This window comes from Fukomys damarensis, unplaced genomic scaffold (assembly GCF_012274545.1).
Source record: "Fukomys damarensis isolate Sample0158 unplaced genomic scaffold, DMR_v1.0_HiC HiC_scaffold_7, whole genome shotgun sequence".
Taxonomy (NCBI): Eukaryota; Metazoa; Chordata; class Mammalia; order Rodentia; family Bathyergidae; genus Fukomys; species Fukomys damarensis.
The window spans coordinates 34021853-34027295 of record NW_022900919.1 but is presented as its reverse complement, the minus strand read 5'-3'; the positions used below and the strand labels follow the sequence as shown (position 1 = coordinate 34027295).

Here is a 5443-nt window from a genome sequence, read left to right as displayed (position 1 = left end):
TCAGCACACTCCATTAAAAAAAAAACAAAAAACAAAAAACAAAAAAAACAAAGAGAAGAATAATAACCAGAAAACAGCAAAGTTCTGTTGCTGTTGTGGTACCTGGCACCATTTTTTTTATTAGCATCTTAATCATCATCTGGAGAGAGAACATTCTAGAGTAACATCACTGAAAATAGCTCTAATAAAGCACAGTCCTTACTACATATCATAAAGCAGGTACAAGATATTTTACATTCACAGAGGAATGATACAGTACTGTCCTACATCTATAATACTAGAATCAGTTTTGGTTTGAAATTTACTTATAACTTTTTTTATTTTCAGTCTCTTTCATAATATTTACACTTTGATTGGAACTGTTGAGCTCCACAAATTATATTTTTACAGATTATGTTTTCTAAAATGCGTGTTCAGCCCTTTCATCTTATAAGCCACTCAATATTAAGTGCTCCCATTTCTGTGAGCCCCAATTTTAATCACCATTTCTGAAAATATGTAAATCCACTGTTACGAGTAGTTGTACTTATCCGTGTACCTACTTTATATGAGTGTGTTCGAATGTGACAAAAATGTACAGGGAATGCTTGATTTTAAATTTTTATTATAGTAAAAGCTATATGGCTATTAAGTTCCCCCAAAATACTCTCCCTTGTTTCAGACATACTTATCCCACCCTTCTTCCCATCATTCTGTGAAGCAGTTCTGGAAGTCTCTGAGTCTGTATAAGCTACAACAAAAAATACAGTAAATGCTGCTGCCAGGTGCCATCCCATGGAAAGAAAAGCCTGTAACAACATGATGGTGCATCCTCACCCCCTTTATTTACTGGTTCTGATATAGTAGGACACCTGGCAACATCCCCAAAGTCAAAATGACTATGAAAGGTACACATTTTTTAATCAGTTCAAGACATTGAGGCCGTCACAGTAGTGCAACTAAAGGTATTCATGAGAAAGGACTTCCAGGGCTGCTCTGGAAAGCTGCAGGGGCAATACAAGAAGAGTGTTCAAAGCAAGGTTTTTTGTTTTGTTTTGTTTTGTTTTCAGGAGGATTAGTGGCAATGTGTTTTTTACTGTAGTGATATTTCATTTAAATATCAATATATATTGATATTTCCATATATATTTTTGATTACATCTCCTAAGTGTATGTTTTGTGGATTGTCCTTCATTAATAATCATCTCATCACCCAGAAAAACGGTTGTTTGCACATAGTTGGAATGTGAAAAATTGAGAAAATTAAGTATATAAAATTCTCAGCAAAAGTAGGTAGTTATACTGAGTTAAATATATATAATTACCCAGATCTAGAATTAACCATCCAGTCTAGACTCCCAGGTCCACCAACCCAGCTGCTCCAGTGAAGAGAGGCACCCCGGGTCTATGCATATTATTTCCACATTCTTGAACAGAAGTATATTTTGTCAGACTGGAAAATGTCATTCTAAAAGTCATAATTATGAGCTGCATTTTACCAACAACTTATAGTAGACATATGTTTGTAGTTTTGTTGAAGATAAGGACACCACAAAAAAAGAAAAAAAGGAAAAGAAAGAAGGAAAGAGACAGAAAGAAAGAAAGAAAGAAAGAAAGAAAGAAAGAAAGAAAGAAAGAAAGAAAAAGAGACAGAAAGAAAGAAAGAAAGAAAGAAAGAAAGAAAGAAAGAAAGAAAGAAAGAAAGAAAGAAAGAAAGAAAGAAAGAAAGAAAAGATGGGAGTGGTGGTACACATCTGTAATCCCAGCACTCAGGAGGCTGAGGTAGGAGAATCACCACAAGTTCAGGGCCAATTTGGGACTGCATAGTGAGTTCAAGGCCAGCATGAACTACAAAGGGAGACCCTGTCTCAAAACAAACAAACAAACTAGGACAAGCTAACCATTGTGCCATTTATTCTCTCCCAGATACTGCAGCCAGCTCCTCCAGCAAATCAGGATACCAGCTCACTAGCGACAGTCCAACCAAGCGACCACTTGAGAATTGATTGGGGATGGCTCATAAATGTTTCAAGAATTCTGCTAAATTCAGATAATGTGATTTTGCTTGAAATTTAAATCAGATTTTAGTCTGTCTGTTAGACAATAAAGAAGCTCACTTGTCCTGACCTGTCTGATCTTTCTTTCTCCTCGCTTCCTGGCCAAGATTCCTGTGAGGTAATAGGAAAAGAGTCGGTATTTATTGCTTTGGGTACTGAGTTCAGACAAAATGTCTCTTTCTTGCTCCATGGAGGAGCTTTAGCATGTAAAGAAAGCTCCACCTGAGATGACAGAATTAGCTCGTGCACATCATTCTATTTTCACTTTCCTGCTTGTAGAGTTTGTCTCACAAACTCTTGTGCAAAATTTCTACTCATGGAATCAACATTGTCATCTTGTAAATTCTTACTTACACACTTCCCTGCTCAATAAAATGCTATTGGAACCACAGAAAAGAAAAATACCTGAAAACACAGAGTTGAGCTCTTTCATTTGAATATTACTTTGAAATGCACTTGCTATAATACAGTAGTAGAGCTATTATAGCTAGTTCCAAATTTCCAGAGTTTCTTATAATAATTTTTTTTTTTTGGTACCGGGAATGGAACTCAGGTTCTTGTGCTTGTGAGGCAGTCACCAGAACCACTGAGCTAAATCCCTAGCCCAATAATTATTAATAATTGTAATAAATACAAGAAAAAACAAGTTGTTGGAGCTAAAATTTAAATACTTTACAAATGCTTTCATACAAATGTCAATCCTTTACAGTTGAATTTATCTAAAACTGCTTCTAATGCATTAAAACAATGTGAAAATTTAAAAAGTCATTAGCTCATGAATTATCTCTGCCCCCAGTGTCCAAAATTATGTAGTTACTTGAACATTATTTTAAAATTTTTCTTTACTGTTGTTATTTATATAGTACAAATAATTCTATAAAAAGCATTATTTCAGAAAAAGTTTTGATTTGGGGAATTTCTAGCTGAATGATTCAGATATTTCTAGTAGTGCACAGTAGCACCTCTAGTTAACTACCATAGGTAGCACTTATTACATCCTCAGTGTGTGGCAAATCTTTTCGCTGGCATATTATTATGTTGGGGAAAATGTTAACATTATTTCATTTGTTTTCAGATGAGTGAATTGAGACATAAGTTTAAATGACCCCAAATTTCTCATGAAGAGCAAGGGGTTGTGAAGGGAGTCAGATCATCTCTAGAGCTCCAGCTTGTGCCCTGATCCACTCTGTGTTCTATCTCTGTTCCAAAGGCAGCTAAGGATGACAAAGTTGTAACTACTGACTCTTCAGAATGCTATAAGGAATATGGCATTTGATGAGGTTAGTGGTTCTAGGGCTCCGAGTTTCTCATAGTAGCAAAATATATGCACCATATTTGTCTGTGTGAAGAAAAATGAAGCCTCTAATTCCCCATTTTGATACGGGAGGGTATTTTGTATTTTTAGAAATACCATGAAACATTATATCTGTTTTTCCTACTGCTGTAGAAAGAAAATTTTAGTGTCAAAATCTTGAAAAGATGGAATATCAGAATAAATTTAGCTCTGTGGAAACAGCACTGTAATGTCCATTTTTCACTTTCTGCTGTGCACTAGAAGGAAAAACTTAGCCCAGCATTCTGGTTTTAGTTCTAGAATGTCTCACAAAAGGCTCAAGTGTTCAGAGGTGGGGTTTGGAAAATGACTGGATCACATGGGGTGCTATACTCATCAGTGGATTGCTATTACGGGGTGGGGCCTGGTCAGAAGACACAGGTAGGAGGGTGGGAGTGACCTGAAATGGTGACTATTCCTCTCTGACTCCTCCCATCACTCTCTGCTTCCTGGCTGCCATGGGATGAGAAACTGTCCTCCATCCCAAGCCCTTTCCTTCTACTATAACTTTTCTGCCTTGGAGTCTGACAGCTATAGACTAAACCATGAGCCCAACTAAACCTTTCTTACTGTAAGTCGTAGGTGTCAGGTATTGTGTTCGGGTGATGGGAAAATGACTAAGACACCCAGTTAGGCATTTATTCATGGGCCCACTCTTAAAAACTTCTGACCCACATGATGGAGTCCTCGTCTTTTACTCTTTCTTCCTTCTTAATCACTTCTCTTTTTTGTCCTCTTCCTTTTCCTCTTTTTCTTCCTCCTTTTCCCCCTTTTCTTCCTCTTTTTCCTCCTCTTCCCTTTTGTCCTCCTTTCTTGGTTCCTGGTCCACCAGTAGCAGTCATCAAGGATATGATTAAATAGAGATGAACAGGAGAATAATAAAAGATTAGGGCCTAGAAAACCTATACACTTAACCAGTATGTGGTTATTAGACAATTAATAATGGTAGGTGGTATCACTACCTTGAGTACTCCCCAACACCTCTGAATCAATGCATCAAATATTCTTCCATCCCTGTTGTATCTCTCTGGCCCTCCTGCTTTACCTCCCTATGCGCAGGACTTCTCCTTGTCCTTCCCAGACTCATCCCTCTCTCCAAAGCACTTTCCTGAAATCAGTTCCTCACAATGTCACTATCTATAGCAGACCCTTTCCTTGCATCCTGTTTTCCTTCTGCCATATCCTCCTTGCCCCATCATATGGGGTAACCTTAGGAGACGTTCTACATCATTTCCCAGAACTTCCCAATGATACTGGGTTTCCAGTGTTTCCTTTGTCTGATAACACAAGCTTCACCATTATCCTTCCTCCCATGCCTCTACCTCTTGCTTTTGAATCCTTATGTCAGAAGCTGCTTCTGGGGAAAGCCAAGATAGTAAATTGATATCAGGTTAATGGGGTCCTGCCTATCAGTGATATCTGTTATTGCTAAAGTCATATTTCAAAAGAACCATGAAAAACTAAAACTGAAAAAGTGCTCTCCTGAGGGATCTCAATATAAGTCTGGGACTTACCTTGGACTTTCCACAGCCACCTAAAAATCACTACTCCTTGCAGAGTACAATACTATTTTCTCTCATTTTTTTTTTCTCATTTCAGGTATTACACACAACCGAGCAACTTGAGAAGCTTCGTCCTTAAGATGCCAGGTGAAACACTCCAGTGCACTAAGATGATCTTGAATACAACAAGCATTTCTGAAATTCTGGTGGGTGTGAATTTGAATGAGTCCTCAAAATTTTTTTCTAATTTTGCATAGAATGATTCATAAAAGGCCTATGAGAGGCCTTGGTTCACTGCCTTTCAAGAAATAATTTTCATGACGTGTAGAAGCCATTTTTATCTATAGCCAATTTTTCTTCTCTAAATGAGCAAAATGTCTCACATCTTGCCATTTTTGGTTATACAACAGCTTAGCAATCACAGATGCCTTGTGAATAACATGTTCAAGATCTTTGGCTTGTGTGAAACTGGACCCATCTATCAGAATTGCACCTTGGGTTTTCAGTTGGAAAATATCTCATCTTCTTTGGCTTTCAAATTATATAAAATAAGTCTGAGATTATTCAATTAG

The 5443-nt window shown here is 37.3% G+C and overlaps 1 long non-coding RNA gene across 2 annotated transcripts in view; it reads left to right on the top strand.

Moving 5' to 3' along the window:
- The window catches only part of LOC104869072, a 25410-nt gene extending 23261 nt beyond the window's left edge, over positions 1 to 2149 (top strand). For both annotated transcript variants that reach the window (XR_782184.2, XR_782185.2), the window contains exon 3: positions 1906 to 2149. This is a non-coding gene — a long non-coding RNA (uncharacterized LOC104869072). The remainder of the gene's footprint in view (positions 1 to 1905) is intronic.
- The last annotated feature ends 3294 nt before the right edge of the window (positions 2150 to 5443 follow it).